This window comes from Lontra canadensis, unplaced genomic scaffold (assembly GCF_010015895.1).
Source record: "Lontra canadensis isolate GAN:19392208 unplaced genomic scaffold, GSC_riverotter_1.0 scaffold150, whole genome shotgun sequence".
NCBI lineage: Eukaryota > Metazoa > Chordata > Mammalia > Carnivora > Mustelidae > Lontra > Lontra canadensis.
In genome coordinates this window covers 2,798,910-2,818,024 of record NW_022631144.1, presented here as the reverse complement: position 1 = coordinate 2,818,024, position 19,115 = coordinate 2,798,910, and the positions used below count along the sequence as shown (strand labels likewise).

The 19,115-nt window shown below is 41.3% G+C and overlaps 1 non-coding gene across 1 annotated transcript; it reads right to left on the bottom strand.

Annotated features, from left to right (window-relative positions):
• Window positions 1-1,906: 1,906 nt before the first annotated feature.
• On the bottom strand, window positions 1,907-2,013 carry LOC116859219. Its single transcript, XR_004381117.1, has one exon. It is a non-coding gene; the product is annotated as a U6 spliceosomal RNA (small nuclear RNA).
• Between the last annotated feature and the right edge of the window lie 17,102 nt (window positions 2,014-19,115).

Here is a 19,115-nt window from a genome sequence, read left to right as displayed (position 1 = left end):
AGCCGCCTTCCCACACCTCTGATTGATGAGTGTGGAATCCATTCCCATTTAGCACTGTTGACTTTGTAGACTCTGGCTTTGCTGGAAAGCTATTTTGATCTCGAAATTGTTCTATTTGGAATTAATATGAGTGAAATATGTAAATGGTGAAGAAAAGTCTACTGTGCAAATTTGAATAAACCGAAAGTAGTGTAGTGGATCTATTTAAAAGTGAGAACTGTGTTTCTGGTTGATAGATTTTGTTTGTTTGTTTGTTTTGAAAATGGCTGATTTTATATTTGCAGAGTTATAGGAGTTTTTGGAATCAGGTTTATTTCTAATAGAAGAGTTCAAAGGGTTCCACACTGATTTTTGATTAGTATTTCTTGATCTTTTTCTGTGTTTCTCTCCCTAATACATATAATACATTAAAATATATATTGCAAATAAATAACATGTAATCATTATTTTTGCTATATACATTATATCTATATTCTACCTACCTACCTACCTGTCTATCTAATCAGCCAGACCTTCTTCTGGATTTGGTAGGAAAGAGGTGTGGACAGGTGGCTCTTTAAAATTCCTCCTTTTGGTACTTTAATTAACTTTGCTTTGTCATGCTCAAATGCCTGTGAACTCTATTCCACCATCTCTCTCCATCTTCACTTCCTTTTCTCTCTTCTCTACACTTTTGTTTACTTTTCTCTTCTGCCTTCCATTTCCCTAGAGCTCAGATGTTGGATATTGTATGGAAATTTTACTGGTGGTTTAGTGGAAGCCATTTTAATTCCTGGCTGTTTACTTCAGGTTCCACCGAGTTTTATGTACCTCATCAACAGAAAACCCACCATGTGGGGAAAACACAACTCAAAAAACTCTGAGGAATAAAAATTTTCATGACACTAAAAACTAGGATCAATCTGAGAATGAAGAAAAACCAAGGCAGCTGCACTGATATGAGAAGCACTCTTTTATGGCATTAAAATCCTCTGACTCTGTGCTACTCCAAGCATAGTTCTTGTCCTTAGGGAGCTGACAGACTTGGGTTGAGGCATGGGGACAGATCATTATTCAGAGAGTTATAAAATAGCATATCCAGTGCCATGGTAGAGTGACCCCAGGAGGCTGTGACAGGCACAGAGGAGACACCAACTCTAATTTCTCAAGATACAAGAAGGTGCATGTATAATTGTTTGCCTTTGTATTGTAGCTTAATTTAAACTCCTTTGCAGGGCATAAAACAAAGAAAGAGCAAATATTTAGTTGATACCTGTATTGTAGACACATGATAAGCCTTGGGGAAAGAGCACTTGACTGTGGATGTAGAAATCGCATCTGTCACATTCACTGTGTAGTGTGTGAGCCTGACACTGATCCTGGGACTCCATGAATAACTGTGGAATGAATAGATGCTTGACACAAAGCCCAAAGACCATAATTACCAGTTATCAGCTGTGTAATCTTTAGCATGGCCGTAGGTCTCTCCAAGTGTCCCATTTCTTTACCTATCAGATGACTCCATAATGTCTGCCCATGTTCCAGTATGATCATAAAGTCAAGTCCTATTCATTGGGGACCTACTATGTGGTAGGTACTAGTCTAAGGATTTTTTCATGTGTTTACTCATTTCATCTCCACAATAAAAATATGAATAAGGTAATACTATTATCTCCAATTTACAGATGATTATGTGTCATCAGTTTTTTTTTTTTTTGTGGACTATAAAGTCCTTTATCATTTAAATAAAAAGGATTGCCATTAATATCATTCATATTTCCAAAACAAAAGCATGGGAATAGTTCTCTAGGACATCCTGTCTCTTGTCTGTGACTCTGTGGCTGTCCCACACTCAATTCTGACTGGGAGAATATTTTTTTTTTATTAATAAATTTTATTTTTTTTAAACATATAATATATTTTTATAAAAAATATGGAACGCTTCACAAATTTGCGTGTCATCCTTGCGCAGGGGCCATGTTAATCTTCTCTATATCGTTCCAATTTTAGTATATGTGCTGCCGAAGTGAGCACTGGGAGAATATTTTTGATATCCATCTTAATTAAGGATCTTTGTATCATAAAGAAGTGAAAGCATTTCAAATTTTCAGGAAGATCAATAGGTCTTTATTTTGAGTGTACGTGTCACTGGAATTGGAAAGCCAATTCCCAGAATGCCAGCAGGACAGGCTGCCATGCGAAGGACCAGCTTCTCTTTGACAGAGCACAGGTCCTCTGCTTCCCCAAATGAGCCCTCCATTATCCTTTCTTTTCAGTGGCATCTTTGTTTTTTTCACCATTGTTCTTTGTCACCAAGGCCCTTCCAGCTCCAGTGATGCCTCAAAAGATGCCTTTTAGCATCTTCTCCCAATTCTTGGGGTTACTTCCCTGTTGTATTCATTCTAGTTTATGTCATTGGTCCAGCATATTTTCTCATGCAAATTCACCTCACAGCTCTTTAGTCACCAGAGGGTCTGAACGAGGAGCAATGAGGGATCAGCAGTGTTCTGTGCCCTTGATGCTCCTGGGGGCTGTGGCTGGTTCCTTTCTGGAAGGAAAGGAAAAAAGGCAAACCTGAGACGGACATCTGTCCTACATCTTATTCCTGTCCAGCACTAGATCTGGTGTGAACTGAAGCATCAATTTTATTGTTTGTTAAATTTACCCAATAGAGCTTTTTTTTGAAGAGTCTCACATTACAAAGGAAAGAGGCAGATAGAACTTTTATTAGTTTCAGAGGTAGAATTTAGTGATTCAACAGTTGCATATAACAACCAGTTCTCATTACATCAAGTGCCCTCCTTAACATCTATTACCCTGTTACCCCACCCCCCACCACTTCTCCTCCAACACCCTTAGTTTGTTTCCTAGAGTTCAGCATCTCTTAACGTTTGCCTCCCTCTCAATTTTCATCTTATTATATTTTTCCTTCCCTTTCCCTATGTTCATTTATTTTGTTTCTTAAATTCCACATATGATGAAATCATGTGATATTTTTCTTTCTCTGACTGACTTATTTTGCTTAGCATAATACCTTCTAGTTCCACCCATGCCATTGCAAATGGCAAAACTGCATTCCTTTTGATGACTGAGTAATATTCCATCACACACACACACACACACACACACACACACACACACATACACACACACACCCATATCTTTTTATCCATTCATCTATTGATAGAGGTCTTGGCTCTTTTCATATTTTGGCTATTGTAGACATTGCTACCAGAAACATTAGGGTTGCATGCAGCCCTTCAAATAACTGTGTTTATATCTTTTGGATAAATACGTAGTGGTGCAACTGGAGGGTCATAGGTAGCTCTATTTTTAACTTTTGAGGAAACTCCACACTTTTTTCCAGAGTGGCTGCACCAGTCTGCATTCCTACCAACAATGTAAGAGGGTTCCCCTTTCTCTGCATCCTCACTGACATTTGTTGTTTCCTGACTTGTTAATTTTAACCATTCTGACTGGTGTGAAGTTTTGATTTGTATTTCCTTGAGGGATAGAACTTTTAAGGATTGTTTCTAACTGGAAAAAGAAATTAAATGAAAACTTTGGTTTTTAACCTGTGGCTAAATAAGAAAATGGTCTTGGGGTAATGACTTCCCAGATTTTAAGTCCAATTAGAGAAGGTGCAATGATTTTGTAGTGTCTGTGTTTTCAACAATTAGAAACAGGTTATGCAATTGATTTGATACATTACTACCTACATTTTAAAAAATGGAAAATAAACAGAAAAGAATAGGGGTTAAGGTGCTGTGTACTTGAAGGTATTCATTGTTTCTTGGCACTTTTATTGCAATATTCTGTGTGTGGTCATGTTCATTGATCATGGTGGAAGATGAATTTTTAACTATGGGATGTGACCAAGAGACCTGAAAAGTACTGATAGTGGTTAACACCTGAGTCTGGGGTCCTGTGGTTCCTGGTTCAAATCTTGACTCTACATTTTGAAGCTATGTTACTTTGCCTCACTGAACCACAGTTCCCTCTTCAGTAAAATGGGTTAAGAATACTTAACTCATGCAAACAAGATGCTAAGGTAATGGGGGAAAGTGTTTAGCATAGCATTCAAATAAATGGTAGCTTTAAAAAAATTTTTAAATTGACCTCTGCTAATTATTACTTGATTGAATGTGGAAAGTTTCTGGAAATTTTGTACATTCAAGATGTGGATAGGCATCAGGAAGTGGGAAATTGATTGCAAGCAAACAAAAAAGAACAGAGAAAACATTTGACATTTTAATGTCATCTGGAAAATCCATTTCTAGGTCCTTCGTGTTCTGGGTGACTTTTAAGTCTCTTTTTCAATGCAACCATCAACAATATTCATACTATATATTGTTACAAATGTCCCCAATCCAATTCTCAGAGATTTTTGGAAGTAAGGTAGGGGAAATGGTAGTTCATGGCCTGGTGAGGAAAAGGAAGAGGTGGAGAATAGTTGTCTTAGTCCATCAGGGCTGTTATAACAAAATACCACAGACTGGTGGATTGTAAGCAACAGAAATTTACTTTTCTCAGTTCTAGAGGTTGAAGTCCACGATCAGGGTGCTGGCATGGTCGAGTTCTGGTGAGGAACCTCTTCTAGGTTATGGACTGCTGACTTCTTCCTGTGTCCTCTTGTGGTGTGAGGGGACTTCTCTGGGGCCTCTTTTATTAAGGGCACTAATTCCATTCATAACACTCCTCATGACTTAACCACCTCACAAGGGTCCCATCTCCTAAAACCATCACATTAGGCATTAGGATTTCAACATATGAATTTGGGGGTGTGGGGGGAAGTCACAAATATTCAGTCATAGCATTAATGAAATAAGATGGGGCTATTTCAGCTACTTAGTGGTGTGCGACAAATGTTTCAAACAAACATAGTGTCATAAAACAGCAATCATTCTATTATGCTCATTAATTGTGTGAGCCAGGAATTCAGCCAAAGCACAGGGGGATGGCTTGTTTTAGTTCCATGATGCCTTGGGCATTAGCTGGGAAGACATGAAAGCCAAGGTTGACTCAAATGGCTGGGTGCTGGAATGGTCTGGAGACTTCTTCACTTCTCTGTCTGGCATCTGGGCTGAATGACTTGAAGGCTAGGTTTAGCTAGAACAGTCATTCAGCACATCTACTTGTAGCTTCCCCATATGGTGTGAATTTCTTCATCGTATGATGGCCTCAGAGTGGTCAGACTTCTTACATGGTGGCTCATGGCTTCCAGCACAGGTATTCTTAGTGGGTAAGGAGGAGGCTTTATTGCCTTCTGTCACTAGGCCTTGAGCATCATGTGGCACACTTCTCCTGTGTTCTTTAGTCAAAGCAGTCACAAGCTTGTGTAGATTCAAGGCGAGGGGCCACAGAACCACCTAGCATCAGGAAGAATTTGTGACTCTGTTCTCAAGCCATGACAGGGTCAGATGGAGAAGACGTTTGAATGCAGAAATTAAAAGGTGGTTTTAGATGGGAAAGGTGGTATCACAGAGAGTCTTCAGTCAGGTCCATGACTTTCATGTTCTTGCCATAAAAGGGAGGCAACTCAGGATGAAAGACAAAGAGGCAAGAAAGTGTCATTCATATTTGATTTTAGATCGTCACTTGAGATATTTTCAGAATGGACTGAGTTTCCTCCTGACAGTTGGCCCTAGTTAACTCAGAAACAAATTTGAATTTTGGGACCCCTCTTCTCCAAAAGGACCCTCTGGGAGATGTGGAAGGTGATGGTGAACTGCTGGGTGCAGGAGTAGCTGTCTTGTGCACTGCTGTAAAGATGTGGACAAAGGATGGGGAGGAAGTTTATCAAATGAGCATTAAAACTCTCCTCTATATCGCCATCTCTGCTTTGCAACAATGGGAAGGGAATAGAGCAATTCTTGGTTTTAGTTCCAAGTTCATCACTAAATGTTTGCATGACCCTGGACAAACCACTTCACCTGGTGGGTCATGTGCTCTGTGAGGTCACTTTCAGTTCTCAGTGACTGATTTCATCCCTTCCCAAATGGGCCAGATATGTTAATTTTATGAGCAAACCAAGCTATACATAATGCATTTTCTATCTATAATCTGAAAAAGTGACTTTCCGTCTGTAATTTTGCCTGTCAAATGAGCACAGATTAAAAACTGAATGTGGCTGAAGGGCATTAATATGGGACTCCTGTTCTGTCTAATGGCTGCAGCTTTTCTGGAAAGCAATTTGACTCAATTTTATGTACCAAGTATGTTGACATGTCCATATCTATTGATACCATTCATCTCTTCTGAGAATCCATCTTAATAAAATAGTGTGAGACCAAGATTTCTGTACAAGGATGGTCCCTACAATGTATTTATAGTTATGTAATAATGGGAGCCACCGCTGTGGTCCCCTAACAGGAAGATTCTGTGACTTACAGTGCATACAGACAATGATATTAGGTGGCTATAAGAATCTTATTTTAAAAAAAAGGATTTATTCACAATAAAGTTGCATACAGTAATTAAATTCTGGACAGAGGGGCATCTGGGTGGCTCAGTGGGTTAAAGCCTCTGCCTTCAGCTCAGGTCGTGATCCCAAAGTCCTGGGATGGAGCCCCGCATGGGGCTCTCTGCTCTACGGGGAGCCTGCTTCCTCCTCTCTCTCTGCCTGCCTCTCTGCCTACTTGTGATCTCTGTCTGTCAAATAAATAAATAAATAAAATCTTAAAAAAAAAATCTGGACAGAAAAAGACTGGAAGAGGGTACCTGGATGGCTCAGTAGGTTAAGTGTCTGCCTTTGGCTGACATTTGGAGCCAGGCATCAGGCTCCCTGCTCAGCCAGAGTCTGCTTCCTCCTCCCCCTCTGCCACTCGCCTTGATGTGCACTCTCTCTCTCTCTCTCTCTCTTTTGCATGCACACGCTCCCTCTTTCTCTCTCAAATGAATAAATAAATAAAGTCTTTAAAAAAAAAGACTGGAAGGAATGGAATCAAGATGTCTAGATAGAATTATTGGTGATTTTGTCCCCTTTCTTCATAATCAGAAAAGAAAATGAGTAGTATCGATAGATGTCTTTTACGTATCTTTTTTTTTCTTTTTTGTCTTGTTCTTGACAGAGTGCCCTAAAAGAGAGCTGTCAGGTTAAGACCTCTCAGAATTTGAGTCTTCTGAACACTAAGCCTTCTGCCTGAACCCTCCCCAAACTCCTTGCTCCCTTTCCCACCCAGCTGGGCTTCCCTCCCTGGGCACTGGCTCTGAGGTTGTAAGGTGGGGGAAGGGGGCCAGGGCAGGGGTGTCCAGCAGGTCCAATGGGGAAAAAAGTTTAGCAGGGCATCTGTGAGTGGCTGTGGGAGACTTGCAGGCACCATATAGCCTGTGGGCATGCATGTGGTCTCTCTGAAGGAAGCCTCAAATCTCTGCAACTATTAGCTAGATTTTACTGCAGTAAATTACCCTGCTCTGCAAGAACATTAACAAATTACCATGAAAATGCTGTCCTCACCAGCACAAATGTCTCTCAAACGCTCACTTCAGTGGTTTTTTTTTTTTTTTTTTTTTTTTTTGTCTGCACTATAAGATTCACTTGTTAGTTCTACAGAAAAGGGGAGCCTGATTCTCATAATTTGCACTTTGGGTGAATTCACCCTCCCCCTCTTTCTCCCCCCATAGGGTTTGTTTTTGCAGCCAGGCTTCTAGACGCTTGTAAAAGACAGGAGCAGTTCTGTGGGCACTCGAAATGGGGGAAGAATTCCAAAGTTGTTGCCTTCTGTTACACACCAAGAACGAGGAGATTGCCTCTTCGTCTAGAGTGAGAGAGGTCTGAGTTAAGATCAGTGAGAATTTTACCCGTAAAAGTCTGATTAGGAAAACCCCCACGGTTTACATTCTAGAAGTTTGCTCTCTGGTTGATAAAATTACTTAGCCATTCTATGAATAACTATCGCATGCATTACATTTACAGTTCTTTGGAGAATAAACACCTTTCTTCACCCAGGGAGTCTTAAGCTGTGTAGAGGGTAAGTCTGGGATTCAGAAAGGTAGGCCCCATTTACGAGGAGGAAGACCATACTTTGCACATCAACTCCTCTCTGAATGCTAGCTAAAATTTTAGGCTTTTCTGAACATTACATTTCATTAAGAAGTAAAAGCCGGCTTAAAAAAAAAAAATCAGAAGGGTGGTTAGCAGGTTATGAAATAAAAAATAGTATTCAAAATAAGCATTTATAGGCTGAACTTCTGTTACCAATTAAAGTTTTATTCTGTAAATGCAATCACGTTCAGACATAAGTTATTTTGGGGGCACTTGGGTGGCTCAATGGGGTAAGCCTCTGCCTTCAGCCCACCTCATGATCTAGAGTGCTGAGATCAAGCCCTGCATGGGGTTCTCTGCTCAGCAGGGAGCCTGCTTCCCCCTCTCTCTCTGCCTGCCTCTCTGCCTACTTGTGATCCCTCTCTGTCAAATAAATAAATAAAATCTTAAAAAAAAGAAATAAGTTATTTTCTAAAGCACATTGTATGAAACTTCACCTATCTTGTATTTATCAATGAACGTTTGCTGTTGGTATACATTGTTTCCATTTTAAAATGGATGCCCCTCATCAGGTCCATCTACCAGGCCCAGGTAGAAAAAACTGTAGCTTTCCTGCAATCTTTTCTAATATGCAGATAGATAGATTTATTGACCAGAAGCGTTTAAAACTAGCAAAATCTTTTAAAAACCTTTAAAAACCAGCAAAATCGACAGAAAAACAACCTCTCATTTCCCCTCAAATGAACAAACAAAAATCCATCAAAATAGAGAGGTTTGGCTTTCTGTAGTATGTCAGAAAGCTTGCAGTCAGAACAGCTAGATCCCAGCATAAACGAAAGTTTTGTGTCATTAAAAAACACATATTATTTTGAATGGCACATAGCAGAGGGCCCTGTGATCTTGCTAATGATTTGAGTTTCAAAATATTTAAGTCCCCTCCTGCTCAAATAAGGCAGATGAGGTTAAGACTTTTTGACATCTGGGCTCTTCAAGTAGACACTCTCCATCGAAGGTCAAGTGGCCCAAGGGAAACAGAGTGCATCTCTTACCACTGGAGGTCTGCAGGTTCATGGTCCCTGGTTGCAGACAAGAGCACCTGTGCTGGAAGGTGTTTTCTCAGCCCTGCATCTGCCCTTGCTGCTGGAGGGTTCAAAGTCACTCCTGAGGGAACTAGGGCAAAGCAGCCTTGCTTCTCAGGCAGGACAAGCCAGTATCTTGGGAGAAAGAGAGAGAGAGGAACCTTTCATGATGATCTCAGCTGCTTTACCTGGGATGTGGTCACTACCATCCTTTAATTGAGATGGGGAGCAGTCTTTGTACATTGTGTGCAGAGATGCGTATCCATCAATTATTTAGCAGAAATTCCCTCAAATGGAGCAAATACCTCCCTGCCCACCCCTCCCCCACTCCCCATGAATGCAGTGATGGATACTTTAAGTTAGTGTACGGCGGTCACATGATGATTAGGGCTATAAGTGTATATTTTATAATTCTAATAAACAATAAATTCTACCAAATTTTTATAAGCAAAATTATGGTAAATATATAGGATCTCATCAGTGATCTACATTTAGAACGAAATGCTTTCTCATATCATTTTATCAAATCTGTAACAGACAACTGATAATAGTGACTATGTTGCTCAGGTGTTTGAGGGCTTTAGCTGATATGGTCTGGACCTGGTTGATCTCAGCATGGCTCCCTCACACACCTGTGCTCAGCTGTGAGTCTGTCTGTTGGGCAGCTCTGCTCGTTTTGGCTCTGGGATTGGGCTGTGGCTGATCTAGAATGGCATTGACCGTGGTGACTTGGCTCTGCCCTATATGTCTTTCAGCCTCCAGCAGGCTAACCAGGACACATGCTCAGGTAAAGACAGGGAGCAAGAGTGAACAATTCCAATAGTGCAACTCCTTGAGCCTATGCTTGCGTTTGCATCTGCTACCCTCCCATTGGCCAAAGCAAGTCACATGGCTGGATCTAGTTTTGAGTGGCAGCTACTACGAAGTTACATGGCAAAGGGGCATGGAGACAGGGAAAGGTGAACATGGATACGGGGACCTGATAAAGCAGTCTGCCACGTGGGATAACATTTGAAATGTTATATGATTTGTTTTGCATTTTTGAGAGTTCTTGTTTTTCTACCCATTCCACCCCTTGAGACTAAGTTAGAATTTTAACATGGCATTTCAGAAACAATGGCCTTGGAAGCCAGCTTTCAATTTTGAGAGTCAGGTGTCTGAGAGAGAAAAGAGCCTTTTGAATTCCAAAGGCTTTCCTAGCAATAAGGTTGGCAAAGTGACCAGAGCTTTATCATTACAGAGTAGATTGGATCCTGGAAAAGATTATCTGGCAGCTTTCTTCCAGATAGAGGAGAGATGGAATGACTTTCTGAGCTAAGGAGAGGGGGAAGGGGAGGGCTGATGAGATATGGAAGGGAATGCCCAGAAGATGATGGGCTGTGAGACAGACAGAGAGAGAGAGAGAGAGAGAGAGAGGAAGCATAATGAAACAGCTCTCATTTGAGAGGGCTGTAGGGGAAGTGGGATCCTCAGTAAGAATCTGGGTTCAGATAGAATAGTCTTCTTAATGTGTTCTTCTAGATCAGCATCATCAGTTGGGAACTTGACAGAATTCCAAATCTTTGGACCCCACCCCAGACATACTGAATCAGGACTTCTGGGATGGACTCAGCAACTTATATTTTAACAATCCTTTATTGGTTAGGTATTGGTGTGTAACAAATTATGCAAACCTCAGAAGCTGAAAACAATGGATATTATCTTTCATTGTTTGAGGGTCTGGAATCCGGGAACATTAGCTGAGTGCCTCTGGTTCAAGGTCTGTCATGGGGCTGTGGTCAAGCTGTTGGTTGGTCTGCAGTCATCTTGAAACTGATGTAGTCTTAGAAGGGATAAAAAATGACTTCTGTGTTCTATTCGTAAGAGGTGGGTTGTGACTTCAGCTTACATTGGAAGGTATTACACAATGTATGAATACTAGGAATGAGGGATCATTAGGGACTATTTTAATGGCTGTCTACTACAAAGTTCTCCAGGAGACCCTGATGTACTTCAAGTCTGAGTAACACTGAGTTACAGTAAGAGGTCAAGAGGACCATTCAGAAAAGAGTCTGAGAATATAAGGAATTTTGTACACCATGGACTAGGGATTCCAGAGGGCACAAAGAAAGGACTTAGGGTAGTAGCTTTGAAACATTTTTGATGGTGTCCCACGTTAGAAAATATATTTTTCATCCTTATCTCAGTATCACACACACACACACATGCACATGCACACCCCTGCCCCCCACAAGCTGCACATAACAATATTAATCTCATTACATGTGATGTATTTCCTTTTCTACTGTACCTCTCTTACTCTTTCATGTTCCATCCCTTTGCATTGTACTCCATTCCATTTTCTCTAAATAATTGGTGATCATATCCCACTAAACTGACCCTGTGATATGCCAAGAGGTCATAATTAGCAGTTATAAAATATTTAGGAGAGTCAGGGAGAATTAGAAGATAGGGTCAGAACAGAAGGCAGATCTCAGTGAGTCTTGATAATCCTGGCTGATGATAATGGTATACTTACTCCCTGTCAGGCACGGTGCTGAGCATTCTATATAGGTATATATCTGTATATAATCTATACAGACCTTATTATATATCGTTCTATTACATTTGGAAATTGAGGAGCAGTTTCCTTAATATGGGGGGAAACTGAGGCACAAAGAACTTAAGCACTTTGCCTGATTCCACAGAGCAGGCAAGTGACACACCCAGGATTCAAACCCGCCAGCGGCAGCTCCAAAGGCTGGCTCTTCACGATTACCACCTTCTTGCTCAGGACACGGCCTGGACCAGGGGGAGGTGAGAAACAAAAGTTTCATTCATTGGTTTTTAGGACATTCTCCACTGATGGGCTTTTGTGAGTAATGCGATCAATGACCCTATGACATCTTTGATAATACTTAGCCATCACACCGACAGTGCTTTCTTGGATGTGCAGACACCCCTGGTATTCTTCAAATCAAGTCGGGTCCATTGGAGTTCCATGCCTTCCATGCCAGAGTTTACCAGCGTGGTTGCCTCATAGTAGGTAATGCCCTTCCTAATGGCAGCAATGCTTTGTCTTTACCCAACGAGTTTGCTTTCCTGTATTTTAGTCTGATAGACATGCTCTGTGTGTGGCTTTTAGGGGACATTCCAGTTGAAGTTGCTAAAGAAGGCAGCCTACAGTAGCACCCTATTGTGTGTTGTGGTATTAGGAGGGTGCTTTGGTTTCTGGCTGTAAACAATGTTTCTTTGTCTGGACTTCAGGCCATCTTCCATACCTTGTCAAAAATGGAAATAACGCCCAGCTTTCTAGATGATGTGTAGATGGATCAGCAGAGCTAAGTCTTAAACTCCACTGTATCTACTCGGGTTCCAGACTAAGCAAGCATGCAAAAGAGTTGGACAGTATGAATGTGACTACTTCTCTTTAAAAATCTTACATTTGCATAACACTTTGCAATTTCCAAAGCTCGTTTCCATATACTTCTTTTTTTAATCCTTAAGAGTATTTTAAGATTAAAAAGGGGTGGATAGTTTTTTTTTTTTTTTTAAGATTTTATTTATTTGTCAGAGAGAGAGAGAGAGGGAGGGAGAGAGAATGCACACAAGCAGGGAGAGTGGCAGGCAGAAGGAGAGGCAGGCTCCCCACTGATCAAGGAGCCCTGATGTGGGACTCGGGACTCCATCCCAGGACCCTGACCAAAGCAGAAGGCAGATGCTTAACTGACTGAGCCACCCAGGCATCCCCAAGCGTTGATAGTTTTATAACCAGTTTTCTGTTTGTGGAAATGGAGACCCCAAAGGTTAAATATATCATATAGAGTCCTGGATGTGGGAAAGTTATGTATGTATGTATGTATTTTAAAAATTTACTCATTCATTTATTTGACAGAGAAAGAGAGGGAGTGAAGGAGAGGGAGAAGCAGGCTCCCTGTGAGGCTTGATCCCAGGACCCCGGGATCATGACCTGACCTGAAGGCAGATGCTTACTTAACCCGCTAAGCCACCCAGGCACTCCTGGATGTGGCAAAGTCATTTAATCTAAATCTTTGCTTTACAAAGGAGGGAACAAAAGCCCAGAGAAGTCAGGTGGCTTGTTCAGGGTCACACAGCTAGTAAAGGCAGAGTTGAATTAAGAATTAAAGTCTCTTCTTCTTATCACAATCTGCTATCACTAATCTAATTTCATGAACATAAGTGCAGACATGGCAGATATGGTATCATTTATGTCCACATGTCTATAAGTGTTAGGGAAATGTTTTATAAATGCAAAGTGCCTCTGGAAGGCAGTCTTTGCATATGTCTCTAATCAGGAATGTATTGTCCAACTTCCTCATAGACCTAAAATTTCCAGACTTTAATTTGTAAGCCCATGATATTGTCTGTCCTCTCCATGGACATGCAATGCAGGATTATGTTGTTAGGGGATTATGAAGAGCTATTTGTCATCTTCAAAGTAAGGGGAAGCTCTGATGTGGCTTGAAAAAAAGATACTATTACTAATTGTCTGAGCTAGTGGCTGGATTGCCGGCAGTCTTTGCATTCTTTCTAAGCATATGTTCGAAATGGCATATTTGCATTTAAGTGTGAGAATATAAAATGAAATTGCATCATAATGCAATGAATGTGGTCCTAAAATTGTATTCTTATAAGACAGATTGCTTCATTGGAGGTTAGTGGAAGACAGTAATTTTAGTCGACCTGTTACAAGGATCATGGAAGTAAAGATCCATTTAATGGTGTTTTCAACAGACAGGATATTGCACCAAGGAAATACCTAAATGATCACAAGTGTCACTTCCTAACAGACCTTGGATCTACTCAGGCCAATGATAAGAATTTAAGTTTGTTAGAGGCTGGGAACCAATTGTCAATTACCTGATCTCCAAATTCACATTTAACATATGTGCATTCACTCCCACGTATATATTTAGCTCCTCTAATTTACAGGTAGGACTTTCTTACTAAAGTCTGCTTATAAATAGGTTGTTTACTTTCCACCTGGAAACATGTACTAAGTGTTCAAAGCTGAGCTCAGTCCTGTGGGTAGGCTCTGAAGCCACAACCTCAAAAGCCTTTGAAAACAACACTGTAGTAAGGGCCTATTTAGCCAGAGCGGCCCCACCCCGGTTGAACAGCCATTTTGTTGTTTATGCAGTAAAACTTAAATTGACCCCGCCCCCCGCAGGGGAACTTACTTAAAAGCAAGTGGGGGAAACCAGTCCCAGGTAACAAAGCCCCAATACAAGGGCGGGTCAGGTCAGGTGGAGGTAACAGCCTGAATGCAGGGAAGAGTCTGGTCAGGTGGAGACATCCAATCAGTAGAGCCCGCATACGGTCTCCCCAGCTACCAAGGAGTGTGGGCCCCGCCTTTTGGGCGCCAATTCTGACCAAGGTGATAGGCTAGTTCAAATGTCTACTATACGGTAAATTGTAATTCAATTGGTCACTTATGTGTGACCTAGCCTGACTGTGCAGCTTTCTCTGTGTGTTACAATCTCATTCGCCACCTGTGTGTGGCCAGGCCCAACCACATGGCCTTTGCTCTATAAAAGTTAGTCTGTGAGGCAGGGAGGGGTCGCCCTCTCTGTAAGGTCTGTTTGATGGTTGGTTTGATTCTTGATGCTTGGCATGAAATAAAGCTTTGCTTGACCTTTGCTTTGTATCAGTCTCACTCCTTTGACCATGGACCCATTATTGGGGGACTCAACAACACTGCAGCTCCCATGGCACAGATAGTAATTTCAGTAAGTCTCAGATCCCAGTCCCCAGGTCCCAGTGCCCCAGGCTCCAGTACTGGGTCCTTTTACACCGAGTTGGCTAGGTGCTAATCAAATCTACTCCTGCTCCGGAGCACACAGTGGGACCACAATTTCCAGCCTCCCTTGCAGGTAGATGTGGCCTTGGAATTTGTGCTGGTCAACAAAATGTGAGTGTGGAAGCAATGGATTCCACGCCCAGGCTTGGTCCAGAAAAGTCTCCCAGGATTTCCTATATTCTTTTCTGTTCACTGGCTGAAAGAGAAGGTCCCCAAGTCTCAAGGGGTTCATCCAGTAGAGGTTCCTGAATGATTGTGTGGAAGGTTGACTGTTACATATCTTCAGGGATTGTCGGATATGCAAAAAATAAATTTCAGTTGTGTGAAGCAGTTGAACTTTCGGGATTTATGTCTCACAGCAGTGAGTGTTAACAAATATTTTTTTATGAATCCTGTGCCCACAGAGTTAAGTCACTTTGGTCTGAGCTTTTCAGGAAGATGGGATGGCTTAGGGTACAGGAAGCTCTCAAGGTAGCTGAGGAGGAAGGGTTCTTGCAGCAGAGGTATGGAGAAGGACAAGGGTATCAGGGTCCTCAAAAGTGGGTGAAAGAGCGTCCTCTAGCTGTGGCAACAGTTCCAGGTAGAGCAAAGGCAATGTCTTCAGCAGCTCTGTGCATTGCTTGCTTCATGTAATATTTCTTAATTGAGAGATTGGTGCTACACACACACACACACACACACACACACACACAATCTTTTTTGAAACATCTAAATTTTAATTTAAGATTGTGTCTACTTCTGGATAAAATGTGAAACCTAATTAGGAAGCTGTGGTCACCATAAGAATTCCCCTCTCTGGTCTGTTAGGAGGCCAAGCATGATGGGGATACTGAGGCCCATCCTGGGAGGCAAGAGACTCTTCTGATGGCTGACTTTGGCTTGAGGACTCCCAGGCCTTCTAGATGTATTTTCCATAGATTGTGTGGCAGGATAGGAAGTTTCCACCCAGCCTCTGCTCTTTTCCTTTCTCCTTGCCTGCAGGGGTCAGACTTGTTTCTCCCCATTTTTTTCCACAGACATTTCTCCTAATACTTTTCTTCGTTGTTTAATCTGTTGTGGCATCTTCTTCTTGGAAGATCTGAACCAACACAAAAATCATTCTAATCTCTTTGGAGGTGTAAAAAGGGACCAATTCTCTTAAAATGTGAGGGAGCCTTGGTTGTCTCATCTAGTTACCTGACCAGGTGTGACTCCATTGCAGAGCATGACTTGGCCCTTGAGCTATAGATGGCATCTTGGGCAGAGACCCCTGTGGTCCACTCAAGAAACAGGACCAGAGTCATTAGGAAAGATAATTTTTGCTTTTAGGTCCAGAGATCCCTGATGGAGATGGGGACAATAGAAAAGGAGGAACATAGACTAAGACCTTGCTCAGCTGGATGTTTTCCACAGGGATCTCATTGGATTATTAAATGGAAATCCATTTCGGGTAGTATTTTCATCCCAAAGAAAGGACGATGCTCAGACACTGTAAGAAATATCACAATCTGGTAAGAGGCAGAGCTGGTATTTGAACCCAGATCTCGGTTCCACTACCTGTTGTACTCTTTCTAATTTGCCACATGCCTTTTCAGAGAGCAGTTTTGCTGTGAAATCTTGGAAAAGCACTGTCTGTTTTCTTTCCTACAAGTTGATGCTAGAAACCTACTGGTTTCAGAGTCTGTGGAGAAGGAAATGCCTCCTCCCATGGTTGTTGGATTCACCCCTGCCCCCCATGTCTTCTTTATGTGAAATGTCTCATAATTAAAAAGTACAGATTCTATACAGACACAGAAGCTTTTCAGTATAGACCACATTTCCAAAAGTGGTTATTATGCATGGATGTGCTTGGAGAATTAGATTTCTGTGCTCTTGACTTTAATTGCCCTGTCTAGATATGTGATTAAGCTTTTGTTCTTTGTTTCAAGATGACCAGTCAATGGAGTTGTGTGGTTTTCATTTTATCTGAAGTGCAGTTGGAGGACAGGCAACTGAGTCCGCTGCTTTTTCCCCCTTCTCCTTCCTAGTTGCTATGATTATTATCTCAATATATTCAGGTCTTATTAAACACCAAGACTGATATGAAATAGCACTACACTATGGCCAATTTTTTAGCAATGTGAAATTTTATTTTATTTAAAAAAAAAAGTCATACAGGAAGATAACAAAGATTGAAAATTTTACTTGTGCCTTTACCCCACCCCACCAAGACAGAGCATATAGACGTAAAGTTTGTGGGAAGTCGGGGCAAACAGTTTAACACAAAACTGTAGTGTAGGCCCCTGTCTTTGAACATCTGTTACTATGGCAACTGATTTAAAAGCTTGAAAGATCAGGTTTTTTAGGCAACTTAACTAGATGTTTTTGAAAGTATGGGAACTAAAAATATTTAAAAACAGACCCTTGTAGATCCTCATTCAGCTGACCTGGCTGACACAGCAGTACGACATTGTTGTGACAAGCGGAGAGACTGCACAAAGGAACGTGGCTCATAAACAACAGCTCCAGTCAGGAGAGCTTGCTTGGGCACCAAGGCGGCCATTTTCTCTCTGTTTTCCCAGAGATGGTCAGCTGGGCGGAGCTTACAGGCTGCCGCCCCTCCCCCTCCCGCTACACCAGTACAAGGGTGCTATTCGCTTCATCTTCTCTGTACCTTTCAGTCACAGATGAAGGAGCCAGCTGACTTTCTCATGGGGCACAAGCATGGAAAGGAGAAAAGTGAACTTCCTCAGAGAAACACAGTATGCATCTTGGCAGTACCTTCTGTGGCTAACTATGCTAAATGTCACTTTCTGGGAAGACTATGATACAGAAATTCAGACTTCCCTGCATGTTCATTTGGAATTGCAAACTCCCAGAATTCTCTCTGTTGCATCTTATGCAGAGGTTCAAAGTACAAAGTAAACAAATAACAGTCTCCAGTGACAACAAACAACAGGGTCCAAGTTCTATGAACACAGTTCTTCAGCCATACTGGTGAACATAGTAGCTGAGGAAAGATTACAAAAGGAAGAGGAAGCCTCAGGATCATGCATCCTTCCCTCTGTGTCATGAGTGGACCATTTAGGCTTCTTAGGAATTGCATTTTTAAGATGGTAATTAGTCAGATAATCTTTGTTTGAGAAGTCTTTTCATCATCCTTGTGAATTTTTCAAAGCAGATTATATTACTTTAAAACTCAGACCAAGAAGACAGAAATCACAAGTGACTGGATGAAGGATTTTACTAGCTTATTAACTTATTGCGTAAAGTCACACATAAGAAACACACTTAAATCTGCAAGGAATTTCTGTTTCTTTTTTTATTTACTTGAGAGAGAGACTCTTGAGAGAGAGAGAGGGAGAGAGTGAGAGCAGGAAGAGTCGGGGAGAGGCAGAGGGAGAGAGATAATCTAAGCCTGCATGCCCAGGGTGGAGGCTGATGTGGGGCTCGATCTCGCCACCCTGAGACAGTGACTGAGCTGAAATCAAGGCTCGGGCACTTAACTGTTTGAGCCACCCAGGTGCCCCTGTGAGGAATTTCTAAAAGGAAAGAGAAATGGATAAATTCAGACTTAAGGGGAAAACTATACCTCGATTTCCAAGGTCTATTGAACAACCTCAGTCTTTAAGCAAGAATTGATTTGTAGAGAAATGTTATGCAGTACCATGTAACTGGGCAAGTGTTAGAAGAAATATCCGGTTCAATTTCCAAACACTTTATGTTTTGCTTGGTTCTTTTCTCATGTGTGCTCTGTTTTACTGTTTGCCTGATGAAAATGGTCGATATGGAGTTAAAAGTCTGTTTTTCCTGGTATAGTGAAAATGGCAGCTCTCAAACTTTGGACTTTTGAACCCAAACATTAGTGAACTGAGGCAGGAATGAAATGTCTTTGTACTGATCTTTGACAAGATTTGAAAAATCCCTGTTGTTTCCAGAAAATGTCCCATAAATGTCAAAAGCCATCTTATTCAAAGGGGCTGTGTTCTAGAGTCATCAGCGACAGCAACATCTAGTAGACAAAGAAGAACACATAAGTCTGGGATTCTTAGTGAAGTTTATCCTGGATAAATAAAAAGGAATATTGTACAAGTAGATGTTTTTAATAGAAAACAAGTAGATAATTTTAAATATCTCTTATTAAACTCATAAATACTTACTCTAAGCTTGACAGGTTAAAAAGTAACATGCAGATTCACATCTTTCTTTTCCCTCTTTCTTAGGAGATAATAGGATGAAAAGATCCATGGGCTTATCCTTAAGAGAAAAATCAGTGAGGGTAGAAAGAAGAACCTCACATCTTAGGGAACATGAG